This window comes from Chiloscyllium punctatum, chromosome 4 (genome assembly GCF_047496795.1).
Source record: "Chiloscyllium punctatum isolate Juve2018m chromosome 4, sChiPun1.3, whole genome shotgun sequence".
In the NCBI taxonomy this organism is placed as follows: domain Eukaryota; kingdom Metazoa; phylum Chordata; class Chondrichthyes; order Orectolobiformes; family Hemiscylliidae; genus Chiloscyllium; species Chiloscyllium punctatum.
Window position 1 is genome coordinate 96,179,879 of NC_092742.1, and position 21,033 is coordinate 96,200,911.

Below are 21,033 nucleotides of genomic sequence, written 5' to 3' on the forward strand. Positions count from 1 at the left end.
GTTTTGGTCACCACACCTCAGGAAGGACATACTGGCACTGGAGCGTGTCCAGCGGAGATTCACACGGATGATCCCTGGAATGGTAGGTCTGACATACGAGGAACGGCTGAGGATCCTGGGATTGTATTCATTGGAGTTTAGAAGATTAAGGGGAGATCTAATAGAAACTTACAAGATAATACATGGCTTGGAAAGGGTTTACGCTAGGAAATTGTTTCCGTTAGGCGAGAAGACGAGGACCATTGGACACAGCCTTAGAATTAGAGGGGGTAAATTCAGAACAGAAATGCGGAGACATTTCTTCAGCCAGAGAGTGGTGGGCCTGTGGAATTCATTGTCGCAGAGTGCAGTGGAGGCCGGGACGCTAAATGTCTTCAAGGCAGAGATTGATAGATTCTTGATGTCACAAGGAATTAAGGGCGATGGGGAGAATGCAGGTAAGTGGAGTTGAAATGCCCATCAGCCACGATTGAATGGCGGAGTGGACTCGATGGGCCGAATGGCCTTACTTCCACTCCTATGTCTTCTGGTCTTATACTCCTTCGGCTGATTACTTGTCCACTCAGTGAAGCTGCCTCTATATCTTTTTGGAGCCTCTTTGGTCGTCCCCACCACTTTCTCTCCAATCGAACATGGTCTTGCCAGTGAACCTCGAGACATCATGCTTGTTCCCTTTGTTTAAATCATTGATATCGATTGGAAATGGCTGTGGCTTTAGCAGTGACCCTTCCCACACCCCCTACTAGTCCCATCCCACTAAGCTGGAAGTGACCCTGTTTCCCATCCACCAGACAATTCTGTACGCTGCAGGGCACAGTAAACAATGTTACACTCAGTGTGCAGTCTGACTGAACAGTCAGAGAGCCGTCAGAGATGGGAAAGGTGAGAGGCACAGAGAGGAGCACAGAGGCAAGCAGAGACAGAGAGAGACAGACAGACAGGGACAGAGGGAGACAGGAAATAACAGACAGGGACCAAGAGGGAGAACTGTGAGGGCTCACGGAGCTGAATAGCTCCCTGAATGATGATACAATATTCATATTAAAATACAATGCAACTGTCCACAATTATTCAGGTTGTTAAATGTCTGTATTACTGATAAATGCTCATACACACACTGGCTTTTAAACATTCAACAACAAGATGAAAGCCCAGGTCTCCCTGGCAATGTGCCTGTTTTAACATCGGTTCCGTTCAGTTTATACGGCCCCTCCTCAGACTTCCATCTGGAATATATCAGTTGCTCCTTGCTCAGTGTTCCTGTGAGCTGCCGTGGGCCTGTCCATTTCACCAGCCTGCTGAGATCCCCCTGAATCTGCTCCCACCCCATCAGTCTGGGTGTCTAGGGAAACCAGCCCAGGGAAACAGGGCAGCTGCAGCAAGCAACTCACAAGGTAAATGTCCCATTGGTCTGCACTGTGAGAGGATTGGAGTTCAGAAGTAGGGATGTCTCACTGCAGTGATGCAGGGACCTTGGTGAGACCAGACATGAAGGATTTGGGTCCCCCTAGCTCAGAGAGGATATCATTGCCGTAGAGGGAGTGCAGTGTGGGTTCACTCAGCTGATCCCAGGGATGGCAGGACTGTCCCATGAGGAGAGGTTGGTTCACCTGGGCTTGTATTCAAAAGAATGAGAGGGGAGGGTCTGATTGAAATGTATCCAATTCTAACAGGGCTGCACAGCCTGGATATATTTGGTGACATCGGACTCTTTCAGCAAGAATCTATCGACCTTCATTTGAAAAATGTTCAATGTTCAATGTCTCTGCCTCTCCTGCTCTCTGGGCAACAGATTTGCAAATGTGTGTGATCCTCTGTCAGAAAAATATTCATCATATCTCCATCACTGGAAAAAGCAGTGTTTTTAAATCACACCCACTCATTCTAGTCTCTCCCACAAGAGGAAACATCCTTTCAGCATCAACTCTGCCAAGTCCCCTCAGGATTTGATGTGAACCAATCAGATCACCTCTCATTCTTCAAAGCTCCAATGGATACCGGCCCCTGACTATCCCAACATTCCTCATTAAATAGTCCCTCTGTCACATCCCAGAAACCAGTCCAGTGAACCTCCTCTGAACTGCACGGAACATATTTCTGTCCTCCCTTCAATAAGGAGAACCAGAAATGTTCAGAGGATTCTACGATTGCTCCCACCAATGATCTGAAAAGCTGCAGTAAATCATCCCGTCTTTGAAATTCCATTCCCCTTGGAAAATACAGCACCATTCCCCTGGTGTTCCACATCACCTGCTGTCCCTGAGGTGACTAACTTTATGTGATTCATGTCCCAGGGAGCCCAAATCCCTCTGTAGCTCAGTTCCTCACAATCTCTCCATTTCAATAAAATGCTGCTTTTCCATCTTACCGGCAAAAGTTTCTACATTGCACTCCACCTGCCACATTTTACCCATTCACCTCCCAACTCTATATCCCCTAATTTGCAGACCCCTTACATGCTCATCATAATTTAATTTCTAATCTACCTTCACAAAATACAATGTTGAATTGTTAAATCTAAGACTGACCTGATCTGATGCCTGTTGGAAATCCAAATATCATTCTGTCGCTCTCTGTCCCTTGGTCAGCGTGTGCCTGCCTGTTTCTCTCTCTTTTCCCAGGATATTTTCCCAGAATTTCTACATTCATTCACTCACCTTTTTGAGTTGGTTCATGGTGCCCATGTCTCCTGGAGAAGAACAGCAAGGCTCCAGAACTTCCCTATTCCCATCCCAGGGGGATCATGGGAACCCATCAGTTGTCCTCCCAATATTTGGTGACAGCATCACATTAGCTTTCAGTTATTTATGTACAAGGAATTGGACAATAATGTTTCATAACTCAATAAGTACAAGAATACAGGAGGACTTGGCCCAATGATACAAGGCTCTAGACACACACACACAGACACACAGAGTTACTAAGGGATATAGCATGATAAAGTAATTTTGGGATTTTCCAGCATTAAAGCTCCATTAAGCAATCTCTGGATGTCAGATTAACACAGGACCTTCGCACATTTGGGTCAGACTGAAGACTCACCTCTCCCCTACACTGAGAGGCTCCTGTATCACACATCACATTGGAATCTCATCCTGACTGTCCCATCTGTCCCTGTAACAATTCACTCTCCAGTCCATTATAATTCCATCTCAGTCTGTCTGGAATCAATGTGATGGTGTTGCCACTTTCTGGAGACTTACAACACACAGTGAGAAAATAATTCTCATTACCTCTGTCTAAAAGGGTGACCTGTACAGGTCCTCATGAGGCCAGTTCCTCACAGATCTCACGTTAGAAAGTTTACTCTTAATGAATTTGAAAATGAACATCAATCCATTTTACAGATGGACATCAAGTGATTACATCGATCTGATGTACAAATGATCATTTGTTTATTGTGGAAATGATTATGAGTTTATCAAAGAGATTCACCTCTTCCCTGACAATAGGCTGATGCACATCATGTGATTGTTCCACTTTTTCATCAACCTTTCAGTGGCAAAAGCTGGGAAGTAGCAAATTGACACAACTGTGTTAAAGATGGTTACCCTCAGGGCAGGGTCAGTTACTGCACACGGACTCTGCATGTGTCTGTATATGTGTTTCAGCACCCTTGTGTGTGTATGTTTCGGCATGTGTGTTTATGTGTGTGTGTGTCAGTGTGCCTGTAGGCATATGTGGATAAGTGTGTCCATATATATGTGTGCCTCTGCATGTGTGTGTCTGTGTATGTGTCTCTCTGGAAATGTGTGTGCATGTGTATTACTGTGTCTCTGCCTGTGTCTCTGAGTGTTTCTCTCTCTGCATCTGCATGTCAGTCCATTGACATCTGACTATTTCTGTGTGTTTGTAGGTTTGTGTGTGTTAGTGCATATTAGTGAGCAAGTTAGTGTGAGTTTCTATGTTTGTGTGTATCCCCAAGTCTGTATTTCTGTGCAAAAGGCTCTCTGTTGTTTCGGAGGGGAATCCATTGAAACTGAGCTAAACCTACTCTATCTCTCTGTCTCTGTCAATTCCTCATGTGTTTAAAGTGATACAATGCTGATGGTGACGTTGATGTATATTTATAGAGTCATAGAGCGGGACAGCATGGAATGAGAACCTACGGTCCAACCCATCCATGCCGACCAGATATCCCAACCCCACGTAGTTCCACCTGCTCGCGCCTGGCCCATATGTCTCCAAACCCTTCCTATTCATATACCCATCCAAATGCCTCTTAAATGTTGCAATTGTACCAGCCTCCACCACCTTTTTAGATTAGATTAGACTACATTACAGTGTGGAAACAGGCCCTTTGGCCCAACAAGTTTACACCGACCCACCGAAGCACAACTCACCCCTACATTTACCCCTTACCTAACACTATGTGCAATTTAGCATGGTCAATTCGCCTGAACTGCACATCTTTGGACTGTGGGAGGAAACCGGAGCACCCGGAGGAAACCCATGCAGACACGGGGAGAACGTGCAAACTCCACACAGTCAGTCACCTGAGGCGGGAATTGAACCCGGGTCTCTGCCGCTGTGAGGCAACAGTGCTAACCACTGTGTCACCGTGCCGCCCACTAAGTAATCTAATCTAATCAAACTTCCTCTGGCAGCTCATTCCACACAGCCACCACTCTCTGGGTGAAGACGTTTCTCCTCATCTCTCTCCTAAATGGTCTACCCTGTATTTTTAAGCTGTGTCCTCTGGTTCGGCACTCACCCATCAGTGGAAACATGTTTCCTGCCTCCAGAGTGTCCAATCCTTTAATAATCTTATATGTCTCAATCAGATCCCCTCTCAATCTTCTAAACTCAAGGGTATACAAGCCCAGTCGCTCCAGTCTTTCACCATAAGGTAGTCCCGCCATTTCAGGAATTGACCTCGTGATCCTACGCTGCATTTCCTCAATAGCCAGAATGTCTTTCCTCAAACTTAGAGATCAGAACTGCACACAGTACTCCAGGTGTGGTCTCACCAGGGCCCTGTACAGCTGCAGAAGAACCTCTTTGCTTCTATACTCAGTTCCTCTTGTTATGAAGGCCAGATGCTATTAGCCTTCCTCACTACCTGCTTTACCTGCAAGCTTACCTTCATTGACTCATATACAAAAACACCCAGCTCTCTCTGTACTGCCCCTTTACCTAAATTGATTCCATTTACGTAGTAATCTGCCTTCCTGTTCTTGCCACCAAAGTGGATAACCATACATTTATCCACATTAAACTGCATCTGCCATGCATCTGACCACTCACCTAATCTGTCCAGGTCACCCTGTAATCTCCTAACATCCTCCTCACATTTCACCCTGCCACCCAGCTTAGTATCATCAGCAAATTTGCTAATGTTATTGCTAATACCATCTTCTGTATCATTAACATATATTGTAAAAAGCTGTTGTCCCAGCACTGATCTCTGCGGTATCCCACTGTTCACTGCCTGCCATTCCGAAATGGAGCCGTTTATCACTACTGTTTGTTTCCTATCAGCCAAACAACTTTCAATCTAAGTTAGTACTTTGCCCCCAATACCATGCGCCCTAATTTTCCTCACTAACCTCTTATGTGGGACTTTATCAAAAGCTTTCTGAAAGTCTAGGTACACTACATCTACTGGATCTCCCTCATCCTCTTCAGAGTTACATCCTCAAAAAATTCCAGAAGATTAGTCAAGTATGATTTCCCCTTCATAAATCCATGCTGATTCTGACCTATCCTGTTACTACTATCCAGATGTGTCATAATTTCATCCTTTATAATAGATTCCAGCAGGTCAGACTAACTGGTCTATAATTTCCTGTTTTCTTCCTCCCACCTTTCTTAAAAAGTGGTATAACATTAACCACCCTCCAATTTCTCAGGAACCGATCCCGAATCTATCGAACTCTGGAAAATAGTCACCAACGCATCCACGATTTCTCAAGCCACCTCCTTCAGTACCCTGGGATGTAGACCATCAGGCCCCGGGGACTTATCAACCTTCAGACCTAACAGTCTCTCCAACACCAAATCCTGGCAAATATAAATTCCCTTCAGTTCAGGTGCTTCAGCCACTGTTACCTCAGGGAGATTGCTTGTGTCTTCCCCAGTGAACACAGATCTGAAGTACCAATTCAATTCTTCTGCCATTTCTTTGTTCCCCGTAATATATTCCCCTGTTTCTGTCTTCAAGGGCCCAATTTTAGTCTTAACCACTTTTTTGCCTTTCACATACCTAAAAAAGCTTTTACTATCCTCCGTTATATTTTTGGCCAGTTTACCTTTGTACCTCATTTTTCTCTGGTTATTTCCTTCTTAGTAATCCTCTGCTGTTCTTTAAAAGCTTCCCAGTCCTCCGTTTTCCCACTTATCTTTGCTATGTTATACTTTTTCTCATTTAATTTTATATGTTTCTTAACTTCCCTCATCAGCCACGGCCACCCATGCCTCCTCCTAGGATCTTTCTTCCTTTTTGGAATAAACTGATCCTGCAACTTCTGCATTATACACAGAAATATTCGCCATTGCTCCTCCACTGTCATCCCTGCTAAAGTATTGCACCATTGAACTTTGGCCAGCTCCTCCCTCAGAGCTCTATAGCTCCCTTTATTCAACAGAAATATTGTCACTTCTGTTTGTACCCTCTCCCTCTCAAATTGCAGATTGAAGTTAATTGTATTATGGTCACTACTTCCCAATGGCTTCTTCACCTCGAGGTCCCTGACCAATTCTGGTTCGTTACACATTACCAGATCCAGAATTGCCTTCTCCCTGGTCGGCTCCAGCACCAGCTGTTTTAAGAAACCATCTCTGAGACACTCCACAAAGTCTCTTTCTTGAGGTCCAATACCATCCTGATTCTCCCAGTCTACCTGCATATTGTCGGGCGACTGTCTATGTGGAGTTTGCACATTCTCTCCGTGTCTGCGTGGGTTACCTCCAGGAGCTGCTGTTTCCTCCCACAGTCCAAAGATGTGCAGGTCAGGGTGAATTGGCTGCACTGACTTGCCCATAATATCCAGTGGTCTACAGATTTGGTGGTGTAGCCATGGGAAATGCAGAATTACAGGATAGGGGGTGGGTTTGGGTATGATGCTCAAAGGAGGGTCAGTGTGGGATTGAAGGACCAAATGGCCTGCTTCCACATTGTAGGGATTCTATGGTTCTTCAATCTAATCCCATTTACCAACATGTGGTCCATGGCCTTGAATGCTATGATGTGCCAAGTGTCCATCCTGGCCCTGTTGAAAGGATGGGAGGCAATGTGCCTTGACCCACTCTCCCAGGCAGCACATTCCAGTCTGTCACCCCCCCCCCCGGGTTATAAGGGTTTCCCTCACATCCCTCCCTGAACCTCTGCCCCTCCTCTTGAACTCGTGTCCCCACAACTAAGAGGAACAGTTGTTCCCCCACCCCTCCGCCCATATCCCTAATCGAACTGAAATCCCTGCATTACAGTTGGTGCCCAGATGGACTCCTCCACTGCTTGTGCCAGTTCTCTGTGCCCCTGAAATCTCTGGCACATCTCTGTGTACTTTATAGTGTGTGTCTCACATCTGCCAGCTCACAGTCAATGGGCACGTCGTGTGATAAAGTTAGGGTGAGGGGAAGGGAGAGGCTTAGGGTTAGGGTTAGGGTTAGTGTAAGGGCTAGTGTTAGGGTTAAGGGTTGGTTAAGTTGAGGGTTGGTGTTACTGTTAGGGTTAGCGTAAACCTAGCCCTAAACCTAACCCTGCCCCACAACACTAACCATAACCCTAACCCAACTCCTATGCTTAAACCTAATGTGTAACCGAGCCCAACCCTAGCCCTAACCCGAGCCCTAACCGTATTGCCAAACCTAACCCGAACCCTAACACTAGCACAAACGCTTACACTAGTTCTAACCCAAACCCTATCCTCAACCATAACCCTAACCCTAATCCTAAAACGAATGCGAATCTTCCACCTCACCCTAACCCTAATCTAACCCTTAACCCAACCCTAACCCTAAACCTGAACATAAACCTATCCCTCACACTAACCCTAATCCTAATACTAAACCTCACCATAACACTATTCATAACCCAAACCTAGCCTTCACTCTAACCCTAACCCTAACCCTAACCTCATCCCTGTCCCTAAACCTAACCCGACCCCAACCCTAACTCTAACCCTCGACTTAAATCTAAACATAAACCTATCCGTAACCCTAAACCTAACCTTAACCCAATCCCTAACCCAAACACTTCCACGATCCCTCACCCAATCCCTAACCCTAAACCTAACCCTAGCCCAAATCCTAACCCGAACACTAAAGCGAACCCGAACCATAACACTAACCCTAGCCATAACTCTGACCTTCACCTTATCCCCAAAACTTACCCTAACTCTAACCTAACCGTGGCCCTAACTCTAACTCTAGCCCTAACTCAAACCCTAGGCCTAACTCGAACCCTAGCCCTAACCTTAACCCAAACTCTTCAGCTAAACCTAACCCTATCCCTAAACCTAGCCCTAATTCTAAACCTAGACCGCACCCTAACCCTAGCCCTAAACAAATCCCGCAGATTTAACCCTAACCCTATCACTAACTCTAAGCCTCACTTTTGCCTAAACATAACATGAACCCTCACCCGAGACCTTGCCCTCACCTTAGCCCTAACTCCTACCCGACCCAATATCCCAACCTTAAACCTATCTCTAACACTAAAACTAACCCGAACACTATCCCTAACTTGAACACTAATCCTAGCCCTAATCCTATTCCTAAACCTAACTCTAACTTTAGCCCTAACCCTATTCTGAACCGTAGTCATAATACTAACTCGAGCCCAACTCTAACCCTAGCCCTAATCCTAAACCTAACTCTAATGTGATCCCCAACCATAGCCCCAACCCTAAACCTAAACCTAACCCTAAGCCTAACCCGAATCCCAACCCTAACTCTAGACCAACACCTAACCCGAAACCTAACACGACTCCCAGCACTGAACCTAGCTTGAACAGTGACAGTAGCCCTTAGCCCAACCCTATCCCGAACCCTAGCCCTAACTCAAACCCTACTCCTAAATCTAATCCTAATCCTAATTTTAACCCTTATCCCATCCCTGACCCTAAACCTAACCCTACCCCTAACCTTAGCCTCAGCCCTAACCGTAACCTGATCCCTAAACATGGCCATAACCCTAACCCAAAACCTAACTCCAGTCCTAACCCTAACCCTAACCCTAACTCAATCGCTAACCCTAACCCTAACCATAACCCTAACCCTATTCCTAACCCCAATCCTAGCCCTAACTCTAACCCTGGTCATAACCCAACCCCAGTTATAACCCTAATTTTAACCCCTCCCTTTCCCTTTCGCTGCACCTAGCCCTAGCATTATCCCTAACACCGGTGCTAACCCTAACCCTATCGCTAACCCGAGCCCTAAGTCTACCATCGTCCTAACTTGAACCCTAACTCTAACCCTAGCCCCAACCCTAATTCTAACTCTAAATGTTTCCCTATCCCTGCACTTAACCCTTTTGCTAACCCAAACCCTAGCCCTAGCCCTAACACTATCCCTAACACTAACCCTAATGCAAGCCCTAACCCTATGCCCAACCCGAAACCTCAACCTAACCCTAATCCTACCCCTAAACCTAACCCTAGCCTTATCCTGAACCCTAACTCTAAACTTAGACCTAACTTTAACCATGGGTCTAACCCTAACCTGGTCCCTATTACCAGCCCTAACACATTCCCTCGCTCTCACCCGAATTCTAACCCAAACTTTATCTCTATCCCTAACCTTAACCCTAGCCCTAACTCTAAACCTAGTCCTAATCCGAAACGTAGACCTCACCTTAACCCTCACCCTAACCATAGCCCTAGACCTAACCCTATCCCTAAAACAAAACCTCACCCGAACCCTAACCCAATCCCTCACACTAACGCTAACCCTAGCCCTAACCGGGTCCCTGGCTCTAACCCTATCGCAGCCTTGTCTCTAACTCTACCCTTGCTCTAACTAGAACCCTAGCCCTAACCCCAATGCTAACCCTAATTCTATCGCAGCCTAATCCCTAACTCTACCTTTGCTCTAACTTGAACACTAGTCCTAACCCTAGCCCTAACCCTTTTGCCAAACCTAACCCAAACCCTAACACTAGCATTACCCTTACACTAGTTCTAACACTAACGCTATCACAAACCATCACCCTAACCCTAACCCTAAGACGAATGCCAATCTTCAACCTCACCCTAACCCTAACCCAAACCCTTAACCTAACCCTTACCCTCAACCTGAACATAAACCTATCCCTCACACTAACCCTAATCCTAATACTAAACCTAACCATAACACTATTCATAACCCAAACCTAGCCTTCACTCTAACCCTAACCCTAACCCTAACCTCATCCCTGTCCCTAAACCTAAACCTACCCTGACCCTAACTCAAACCTTAGCCTTAAATCTAAACCTAAACCTATCCGTAACCCTAAACCTAACCTTAACCCAATCCCTAACCCAAACACTACCACGATCCCTCACCCAATCCCTAACCCTAAACCTAACCCTAGCCCTAATCCTAACCCGAACACTAAAACGAACCCTAACCATAACACTAACCCTAGCCATAACTCTAACCTTTACCTTATCCCCAAAACACGCCCTAACTCTAACACTAACCCCAGCCCTAACTCTAACCCTAGCCCTAACTCTAACCCTAGGCCTAACTCGAACCCTAGCCCTAACCTTAACCCAAACTCTTCAGCTAAACCTAACCCTATCCCTAAACCTAGCCCTAATTCTAAACCTAGACTGCACCCTAACCCTAGCCCTAAACAAATCCCGCAGACATAACCCTAACCCTATCACTAACTCTAAGCCTCACTTTTGCCTAAACATAACACGAACCCTCACCAGACACCTAGCCCTCACCTTAGCCCTAACTCCTACCCGACCCAAAATCCCAACGCTAAACCTATCCCTAACACTAAAACTAACCCGAACACTATCCCTAATTGGAACACTAATCCTAGCCCTAATCCTATTCCTAAACCTAACTCTAACCTTAGCTCTAACCCTATTCTGAAATGTAGTCATAACACTAACTCGAGCCCAACACTAACCCTAGCCCTAATCCTAAACCTAACTCTAATGTAATCCCAAACCCTAGCCCTAAACCTAAATCTAAACCTAACCCTAGCACTATCCCTAAATGTAACCCTAACCCTAACCCTAAATGTAACCGTAGCCTAACTCAAACACAGCCCAATCCCTAAAACATGCCTGAATCCCAATCCGAACCCAAACCCTCATCCTTAAACCTATACCTAACCCTAATCCTAACCCGAATCCCAACCCTAAACCGAGACCAAAACCTAACCCTAAATAACACGACTCCCAGCACTGAACCTAGCTTGAACAGTGACAGTAGCCCTTAGCCGAACCCTATCCCAAACTCTAGACCAAACTCAAACCCTAGTCCGAAATCTAACCCTAATCCTAATTATAACCCTAATCCCATCCCTGACCCTAAACCTAACCCTACCCCAAACCTTAGCCTCAGCCCTAACCGTAACCTGATCCCTAAACATGGCCCTAACCCTAACCCAAAACCTAACTCCAGTCCTAACCCTAACCCTAACCCTAACCCAATCCCTAACCCTAACCCTAACCATAACCCTAACCCAATCCCTAACCCTAACCCTAGCCATAACTTTAACCCTGGCCATAACCCAACCCAAGTTCTAACCCTAATTCTAGCCCCTCTCTTTCCCTTTCGCTGCACCTAACCCATATCCCTAATGCTGGTGCTAACCCTAACCCTATCGCTAACCCGAGCCCTAAGTCTACCCTCGTTCTAACTTGATCCCTAACCCTAACCCTAGCCCCAACCCTAATTCTAACCATAAACGTTTCCCTATCCCTGCACTTAACCCTTTCGCTAACCCAAACCATAGCCCTAGCCCTAACACTATCCCTAACACTAACACTAATGCTAGCCCTAACCCTATGCCCAACCCGAAACCTCAACCTAACCCTAATCCTACCCCTAAGCCTAACCCTAGCCTTAACCTGAACCCTAACTCTAAACTTAGACCTAACTTTAACCATGGGTCTAACCCTAACCTGGACCCTATTACCAGCCCTAACGCATTCCCTAGCCCTCACCCTAATTCTAACCCAAACTTTATCTCTATCCCTAACCCTAACCCTACCCCAATCCTAAATTTAACCCGAAATGTAACCCTAGCCTTAACTGTAAACCTAGTCCTAATTCAAAACCTAGACCTCACCCTAACCCTCACCCTAACCATAGCCTTAGACCTAACCCTATCCCTAATACAAAACCTCACCCGAACCCTAACCCTATCCCTCCCACTAACGCTAACCCTAGCCCTAACCAGATCCCTGGCTCTAACCCTATCGCAGCCTTATCTCTAACTCTACCCTTGCTCTAACTAGAACCCTAGCCCTAACCCCAACGCTAACCCTAATCCTATCGCAGCATAATCCCTAATTCTCCCTTTGCTCTAACTTGAACCCTAGTCCTAACCTTAACCCTAACCCTAATCCCATCGCAGCCTAATCTCAAACTCAACCCTAGCTCTAACTTGAACCCTATCACTAACCCTAACCCCAACCGTACACCATCCATAACCCTAGCTGTAACACTAAACCTAGCCCTAACCCAAATCCTAGCCCCAATCTGAAACCTAACGCAAGCCCTAAGCCTAGCCCAAGTGCTAACCCTAACCCTAAATCTAACCATAGCCGTAACCGTAACCCTAAACCTTTTCCTAACTCTAAACCTCACCTTAGCCCGAAATCTAACTCTAACCCTAGCCTTAATCCTAACCCTAAATCTAACCCAATCCAGAATCCTAACTCTATCCTGAACCTTAACCCTAACCCTAACCCAACCCTAACCCTAACCCTATCCCTAACCCTAACCCTAACCCTAACCCTAACCCTAACCCTAACCCTTACCCTAACCCAGCCCTAACCCTAACCCTAAGACAGTTCCTCTCCCTCTATCAGGTGGAGAATGATCAGGTTGGGAAGACCACCCTCAGCCTGTTCATATCTCAGGCACTATGTGTCTTCTTCTGTAATGAGAAAGTGTCAGGCATATGTCAAGCTCCAGTTGTGTGGGTGGCACGTCCTGTCTCACTGAGCCACATTGCTCAGTGTTCTTTGCCAATGAACAGACATTACTGTTCAGAAATCGCCACCTCCCTAAAAATCCCTTTGTTGTTGGCATGCTGCTTCATGCCATCTCGACACTTGGGCAAGGCTCTAGACAGTGCCGCACTTGACCCACCCCCTTCCCTGTAGGATCGTCTCAGAAATGGTTCCACACTTCACCTGGTGGATCTTAACAGGTCTGTGAGCCTTTCATGGTCCTGTGACCAGTTTCCCTGGACAACCAGAAGGTCATTGTACACATTGATAGCAACAATGTAGAAGAGACAGGGACCAGTTTCTGAAGAGAGAATGTCAGAAATTGGCAGGAGATTAGAAAGTAGGTCCTTGACAGTTGGATGATCTGAATTACTCCCGCTGCCACTTGCTAGTGAGAGTAGGAATAGGAGGATAGAGCAGGTGAATGTGTCACTACGGAGCTGGTGTATGGAATGGGAATTTGGAATCTTTTCTGGGGTTGAAGAGACCTGTGTAAGAAGGATGGTTTGCACCTAAATTGGAAGGGGACCCATATCCTGGTGGGGAGGTTTGCTGGTGCTACTCGGGAGGCTTTAAACTAGTAAGACTAGGGGGTACCCAAAGGGATCATGAGAAAAGAAATAAGTCTGAGGCACAAGTCAGATAGTCAAAGCAGGCAAGAGCTAGGCAGAGAATGAGGTAAGTCTGATAAATTAAAGTGGATTTATTTCAAAGCAAGAGGCCTGGCAGGTAAGACAGATTACCTCAGGGCATAGATGGGAACATGGGACTAGGATAACGTCTACGATGGAAATGTGGCTCAGGGAAGGGCAGGACTGACAACGTAATGTTCCAGAGTATAGGCGCTATCAGCAGGGTAGAGAGGGGGGCATGAGTGGAGGGGGGAGAGTCATTTTTGGTCTGGGATAACTTTATGGCTATACTGAGGGAGGATATTCTAGGGAATACATCCAGTGGAGATATTTGGGTGGAATAGAGAAAGAAAGAATGGATGATCACTTTATTGAGATTTTATTATAAGCCCCCAATAGTCAGTGAGAATTTGAGAAAAAATTTTTAAGGCAATCTGAGATATGATTTGGAGATTCCGGTATTGGAATGGGGTGTACAAGTTTAAAAATAACACAACACCAGGTTATAGTCCAACAGGTTTAATAGGAAGCACTAGCTTTCGGAGTGTCGCCCCTTCATCATGTCACTGTGGAGAACACAATTGTAAGACACAGAATTTATTGCAAAAGTTTACAGTGTAATGTAACTGAAATTATACATTGAAAAATACCTTGCTTGTTTGTTGAGTCTCTCATCTGTTCGAATGACCTTAATAGTTTCACTTCTTTCACATGTGAATCACAAAACTGTTTTTGAAAGTTACATTCTCAGGTTAACTGTAATAATTGGTGTCAGCCAGATAAGATGTTGAGATGTTGAAGGTGTTAGCCCCCGTGTTCCCTGTCTGTGCCATAATGTTTAGACTGATTCTAATCTAAAAAATGAGTTAACAGAGTCTTACATGGATTCATGCAGTTTTTGAGCAAAGTACAATGTAACTCTGCAAGTACAAATTTACCCCACAAATGTAGTATGTGCACATGTGGGTTTGTGTGTGTGTGTGTTTGTGTGTCTGGATTGGGGGTTTGTGAGTGTCTGTGAGAGAGAGTGTACTTGTGTGTGTGAGTGTAAAGTGTCGAAGTCTGTGAGAGGATGCATATGTGAGTGTGGGAGTGTGTGTGTCTGTAGGAGTGTGTGTGTGCCTGTGGTTATGTGTGTCTGTGGGTATGTGTGTGTACAGGCATGCCTGTGTGTGTGTTTGTCTGTGTGTGTGTATAGTGCAATGGGGTCACCTGTAATTTGACATGAAACCAAGGTCCCGGTTGAGGCCCTCCCTGTGGGTACCGAACTTAGCCATCAGCCTCTGCTCGGCCACTTTTCGCTGCTGCCTGTCCCAAAGTCCGCCTTGGAGGATGGTCACCCAAAGGTCCGAGGTCGAATGTCCTGAACCGCTGAAGTGTTCCCCAACTGGGAGGGAACACCCCTGTCTGGTGATTGTTGTGCGGTGCCCATTCATCCGTTGCCATAGCCTTTGCTCGGTCTCACCAATGTACCATACCTCAGGGCATCCTTGCCTGCAGTGTATGAGATAGACAAAGTTGGCATGAGTACATACAAACACACGTATACACAGACACGCACACAGACACTGACACACACTCCTACAGACAAACACACACAGACACTCACACACACTCCTACAGACACACACACTCCCACGCTCTCACAGACTTAGACACTTTACACTCACACACACATATACAATCTTTCACACTCACAACCCCCCACCCCAGACTGACACACACACAAACCCACATGCATACAAACACATATACGTTTGTGGGGTGAATTTGTACTTGCAGAGTTACAGTGTACTTTGCTCAAAAACTGCATGAATCCAAGTATGACTCTGTTAACTCATTTCTTAGATTAGAATCAGTCTAAACATTATGGCACAAACAGAGAATACAGGGGGCTAATACCTTCAACATCTTAATATCTTAAAAGGCTGACGCCAATTGTTACAGTTAACCTGAGAATGTAACTTTCAAAAAGAGTTTTGTGATTCACATGTGAAAGAAGTGAAACTATGATGGTTATTCTAACAGATGAGAGACTCAACAAACAAGCAAGGTATTTTTCAATGTATAATTTCAGTTACATCACACTGTAAACGTTTGCAATAAATTCTGTCTTACAATTGTGTAACCCACAATCACCTGATGAAGGAGAGACGCTCCGAAAGCTAGTGCTTCCAATTAAACCTGTTGGACTATAACCTGGCGTTGTGTGATCTTTAACTTTGATTGGAGATATCTTTGAGAATGATAGGATTATGAAAGTAGGGGACTTTAACTTTCCAAATATAGACTGGGACTGCTATAGAACTATGAGCTTGGATGGAGAGGAATTTGTTAAGTGTGTACGAGAACATTTTCTGGTTTGGTATGTGGATGTACCTACTAGAGAAGGTGCAAAACTTGAGGAAATAAGGCAGGACAAGTGACTGAGGTGTCAGTGGGGGAGCATTTTGGGGCCAGCAACCATAATTCTATTAGTTTTAAAATAGTGATGGAAAAGGATCAACTGATCTCAAAGTTAGAGTTCTCAATTGGAGTAAGGCCAATTTTATGGTATTAGGCAAGGACATTCAAATGTTTATTGGGAGCAAATATTTGCAGGTAAAGAGACAATTGGAAAGTGGGAGGCCTTCAAAAATGAGAAATTGAGAGTCCAGAGACAGTATGATCCTGTTCATGAGAAGGACAAGGCTGGTAGGTGTAGAGAATGATGGATAATGAGAGAAATCAAGGCTCCGGTCAAGAAAAAGAAGGAGACATGTGTCAGGTACAGACAGTTAGGATCGAGGGAAGCCTGAGAAGAGCATAGTGCAGTGTGAGTTTACCCAAAAGGGAAATCAGGAGGGCTGAAAAGGGACACAAGATCGCTTTGACAAATAGAGTTTAGGAAAATCCAAAGAGTGCTCACAAATACATTAAGGACAAAAGAGTAACTAGGGAGAGAATAGGACCCCTTAAAGATCACCAAGACTGCCTATGTACAGAACCGCAAGTGGTACGTAACATACGAGTCCTGTCCATCAGTACTTACTATAGAAAAGAATATAGAAGCGAGAGAACTTGGAGTGGTGAATGGGGATATCTTGAAAAGTAAAAACAATGACTGCAGATGCTGAAAATCAAATACTGGATTAGTGGTGCTGGAAGAGCACAGCAGTTCAGGCAGCATCCAACGAGCAGCGAAATATCTTGAAAAGTGTCTTGAAAAGTGTCTGTATTATAGAGGAAGAGATGCTGGACATCTTAAAATGCATAAAGGTGGATAAATCCCAAGGATCTGATCAGGTGTATCCCAGAAGTTGGCAGGAAGCTAGTGAAGTGATTGCTGGGCCCCTTACTGAGAAATTTGTATCATCGATAGCCAAGAGTGATGTGCTGAAAGACTGGAGGTTGGCTAATGTGATATTATTCATAAAAAAGCTGGTAGAAAAAGCTATGTAACTGTAGACTGATGAGCCTGATGTCAGTGTTGGGTAAGTTGTAGGGGATTCTGAGAGACAGGATTTACATGCATCTGGAAAGGCAAGGATTGATTAGGGATAATCAACATGGCTTTGTGTGTGGGAAATCATGTCTCTCCAGTTTGACTGAGGTTCTTGAAGAAGTGACAAGGAAGACTGATGAAGACAGAGCTGTGGATGGTGTCTATCTGGACTTCAGTAAATCGTACAACAAGGTTCCAACTGGTAGACTGGTTAGCAAGGTTAGATCTCATGGAATACAGAGTAAGCTAGCCATTTGGATACAAAATTGGCTTGTAACTAGGAGACAGAAGGTGTTGGACTGGAGACCTGTGACCAGCTGTGTGCCCGAAGGAGCAGTGCTGAGTGCACTGCTTTTTGTCATTTATAGAAATGATTTTGATGTGAGTACAGAAGGAATGGTTACTAATGTTTCAGATGATACCAAAATTAGTGGTGCAGTGGCCAGTGAAGACAATTATCTCTGAGTACAATGGGATCTTGATCAAATGGGCTGATAGGCCGTACAAGTGGGAGATGGAGCCTAATTTAGATAAATGTGAGGTGTTGCATTTTGGAAAAGCAAATTAGGACAGGACTTGTATACTTAATGGTAAGGTTCTGGGGAGTGTTATGGAACAAAGAGACCTTGGAATGCAGGTTCATAGTTCCTTGAAAGTGGAGTTACAGTTAAATGGGTGAGTGATAAATGTGTTTGATATGTTTGCCTTTAATATTCAGTACGTTGAGTGTAAGAGTTGGGATGTCATGTTGTGGCTGTACAGGACATTGGTTAGGCCACTGGTGGAATACTGCATTCAATTCTGGTGTACCTGCTATCAGAAAGACGTTGTTAACCGTGAAAGGGTTCAGAGTTTATTTACAAGGATGTCGCCAGGGTTGGGGGGGTTTGAGCTGTAGGTAGAAGTTGAATAGGCTGGGTCTGTTTTCCCTGGAGCATCGGAAGCTGTGGGGTGACCTTACAGAGGTTTATAAAATCATGAGGGGCGTGGATAGGGTAAATAATAAAGGTCTTTTTCCAGAGTAAGGGAGTCCAGAACTAGAGGGTAATAGGTTTAAGGTGAGAGGGGAAAGATATAAAAGAGACCTCAGGGGTAACTATATCACACAGGGGGTGGTACAGTTATGGAATGAGCTGCCTTAGGAGATGATGGAGGCTGGTACAATCACAATATTGAAAACGCATCTGGATGGGTATATCGAGAGGGAGGGGTTAGAGGGATATGGGCCTAAAGGTCCAAAGGGTCTGTTTCTCTGCTCAACAACACGATGAGTCTCTGACTCTGTAACCCTCCAACTGTTGCCTTCCTCTGCCACGTCTATCCCAGGGAATGGGGGGAATGTTTTCATCTCACTAGGAGGTGCCCTCCACCCATCAGTTGGCACAAGGAGCTGGTACTGATCTCTCACAGCCAGGAGAAGACTCACGAGAAGTCAGCAGCAAACTGTGGGGCTGTCTTTCTTCACAGTTTCTCCGAAGGCTGACAGTTCCAGTCTCTCCTTCAGAAAGACAGAGCCAGGGAAAGGTTTATCTTCGAGTCTTTCCGTAAACACTTGTCAGAAAGAAGGGGAATGGCTCAGGACAATTCAAACGTTCTCTCCATCCAGGCAAGGAGCTGGAATAATTAATATACTAAAGTTGTCATCATTCAAAAAGAACCCCTCTGCTGTTGCTCTACTGCAATAAATCAAAAGGATTCACATTTAAGGTTTGTAATCTTTGAATTTCATTGTGCAAGACACCCTTCCAGCTGCTGCTATCCCACACCAAAGCTCTGTTAAATGGGACCAAGCTCCAGTTAAGGTCAGGCATATTCTGTCCTGGCTCTCCTCATTTCATTGCTGACTGAGTGGGCCACTCCCCTCCGGCTCGCTGCTGTGGGTAAGTTCCCCACAGGTCCCCCATTTGTTACCACAAGACACTTGAGTAGCATCTTTAAACAGTGGAAGGGAGACTCTGCGATCCACATTCTCCTGTTGGGGATCCCTGTCTATCCCTGTGTCCCACGAATTTCACTCCAGGCTCTCAGCAGCCAAAGTAATTTGAACCAGCCCTTTCGGAGATTCACAACAGCTAAAGGACAATGTTTGGTGTTTTCCCACATTGGAACCCTGTACCAAGGCAGCTGCAACAGGAAATGCAAAACCAGAAGAAGCATTTGCAGCGTGACTAATCACAGGAACACCCGAATGTAGCAAGACATGGAGAAGGGGTGGCCTTCCGCAAGGACCAAGGAAGCGTCCAGATAGCAAGCCATTCTGGAAAGCAGCTGGCAGGAAAGGCTATTGGCAGAGACAGGGCCCTACACCATCAGCTACTGCATCTACAAAGACCTGTGCACTCCCCCAAACAGACCATGCACAAGGAATATGTCCAATCTATAATATGTCTCGTACTCTGTCCACAGACGGAACATCAAGTTATCGATGGACCAACGTCTGACACTTGCCTTTATCAGTCCGGGCATAGAATAGAACAGGCACGTGATCATGTTGGAACCACACTGAACTGGGAGGAGGCCACAGCTGGGATACTGTGGGCAGTTTTAGTCTCGGTACTATAGGAACGATGGGACTGCACTGGATTGGGTTCAGAGGAGATTGACCAGGATGTTGCCCTGGGATGGAAGGGTTTAGCTATGAACACAGGCTGGATAGGCTCAGGTGGTATTCTTTGGAGTGGAGTGGAGGTGGGAGGATCCCTGATAGAGGTCAATAACAAAGGGGCATAATTTTAAGGTGAAGGACCAGACGTTTAGACGTTTGTCTGGCAGATAACTTCACAGCTTTTAAAAAGCATGTGGATAAACCCTAAAAATGTTTGAACAATCAAGGCTATGGGCCAAGTGCTAGAAAATGAGAATCATGTAGATTTAGAGCAATATTTTGTTGGTTTGGACTTCAGAACTGTCTGATGCTATGTCTGTACAATTAGTCAATTAGCTGTAAAATCACTTAACATGCAAATTATTCAATGAAATAGAATAGAGATAATTGAGCATCTGTATTATGTGGGAGTTGATGGCTACCACTGTGATTCAAGTAGCCTTGGTCATTGTCTTGTTCAATTGGTACAAATTCCTTGCTCTCAGTGCAGAGGACAGCACAGCCCTCAGGGGGATGAAGGGAATATTATTCTCTGCAACAAACACAGAGAGTCCTGAAGGCTGTGTTCTCAACCTGGTGCGAAGGTTTGGGACATCTCTTCGGGGCTGGACAGGAATTTGGAGCGGGATGGGAAACATTGAGTTACCATGGTCCATGTCAGTATTAATGACTCTTCCTGTCAAATAAAACCAACAACCATCGGGAGAACACATTCTAAAAAGATACAGACATTTAAGGTTGAATTGAATGGAAATGATCCACACAAAGTTTCAATTCTGCAGACAAAAGTATCCAGGTTAAACATATCAATAATACTCCTTCCAACAGGATCATGTTAAGAAAAAATTCTTGATGAAAAAACTTGGTCAAAAGATTGTAAACATCAGGTAATCATTCCTTTCTTCCGTGATGGGGAACTGGGCTTTCAGATGAATGTCCTCATTTGTTTGTTCAGTTGACTGTAACTGATATGAACGATGATGTAACTGATGCTGTCTCACCTTTATCAATGTGTGACTGCTCTCAATGGATCTGAGAGTCAGGTGGAATCTCTGCCGTCAACAGAACCCAGAAAATGGATGAACCAACAATACTTCACCAGATCGGAGACATTTACTACCCTGCTCTTGCTGTTCTTGGCATTTTCGGTAAGGCAATGAACTCTTTCATGTCCTAGATAACAGC